The sequence below is a fragment of the Myotis brandtii genome, unplaced genomic scaffold (genome assembly GCF_000412655.1).
Source record: "Myotis brandtii unplaced genomic scaffold, ASM41265v1 scaffold735, whole genome shotgun sequence".
NCBI lineage: Eukaryota > Metazoa > Chordata > Mammalia > Chiroptera > Vespertilionidae > Myotis > Myotis brandtii.
In genome coordinates this window covers 1,768,555-1,769,861 of record NW_005370916.1, presented here as the reverse complement: position 1 = coordinate 1,769,861, position 1,307 = coordinate 1,768,555, and the positions used below count along the sequence as shown (strand labels likewise).

At 56.8% G+C, this 1,307-nt stretch overlaps 1 protein-coding gene across 1 annotated transcript in view; it reads left to right on the top strand.

Annotated features, from left to right (window-relative positions):
• COL13A1 (collagen, type XIII, alpha 1) overlaps positions 1-1,307 on the top strand; it is a 126,683-nt gene that overhangs the window by 58,573 nt on the left and 66,803 nt on the right. The gene's annotated exons all lie outside the window — the stretch shown is intronic.

Genomic DNA, 1,307 nt, shown 5'->3' with positions numbered 1-1,307 from the left:
TAGAGAGAGGAGCAGGGAGAGGTGTGGAGAGGGAACAGCTCTACACAATTCGGGGTGAGCTGAGTTGCTCTTTCACTGAGAGGCGTGGAGAGAGGTACAGTAGTGCAGAGCCTTGGGGGAGTAACTCAGCATTTCTGTGCCTCAGTTTCTTCATCAGCAAGCTAAGGGTAATAGAACCTTCTCCCTAAAGGAAAACACTTAGAATCGTGCCTGGCAAGGAGTAGGGGCCGTGGAGATGTGTGCAGTGGTGATGGTGGTGGTGGATTTAAAAACCCGTGAAATCTTCCAGGGAATTTATATCACTTGGGGGGGGGGGGGGACTGAGCAAATGGCTCTCCTGGGACCCGGCAGGGTGCCAAATCCCACGTCGGCTGCACAGCTGCATCTGCGGGTACCCATGCAGCCGAGACGGCCAACAACAGGCAAGGCCGTCACCCAAGCTCTGCTGTGTCACCAGGGACTCCCCAGAGCCAGCACTGAGGACCAGGGCCCTGTCAGACCCGGAGGGCATGGGGCATCTGGCCTGCATGTGGCTAAGCCATCCAAAACTTGCTGTGGGCCGAACTTTGTCAGCAGCCTGCTTCCCATGAGGACACTTCCCCCAGCCGGAGGCTCGGACCTTCCAGCTGGGCTGGCTCCGCTGGCAGGCTGTACTCCGGGGATATTTTCAGATTCTGGGTGACATTCCCCGGCCCCTCGGTCTAATAGGTCCCAGATGCTCCCTCCTCCTCAGCCTCCCTCCCTGCCGCTGTCCTGAACCCCCGCGCTGGCCTGCGGGGCTGCTGGGGCCGCCTCGCCCAGTCACTACACCTCTTGCCTTTTTCTTTTTTAATTTAAAACATTTCGTTCCCCTTTAACACGATGGCTTGACAGAGGCCAGCATCAAAGAGGCTGTTTCCTCCTGGATGGGGACCAGGACAGAGAAGCTGGCAGATGAAGGTGGGGAGAAGGAAGCCGCTTTGGGAACGTGAGGAGAAGGGGAAACATAAGGAGTCTTTATTGGCCGAGCATAAAAGAAGCAACTGGAGTAGCAGCTGTGTTAACCTGCCCAGGTCGCCAGGGGCTGGGCAGACGCACCAGCCCAGCTGGGAATCCCACAGGCCCTGGGGGTTTCATGACTCATGTTCTACAGAAATGCCTTCCCTACCTTCCCGCCCCACCCATCCTCCTGCCCCCTTTTGCAGAACATTTGAATTTGTCATTCTTGGGCATTGTCGGTAAGAGATAGGGCTATTGCTGAGGCCTGTGGGAGGGAGGGAGGCAAGTGGACACAACTAGAAGGAAAGGAAAGGGAAGGGAAGGGGAAG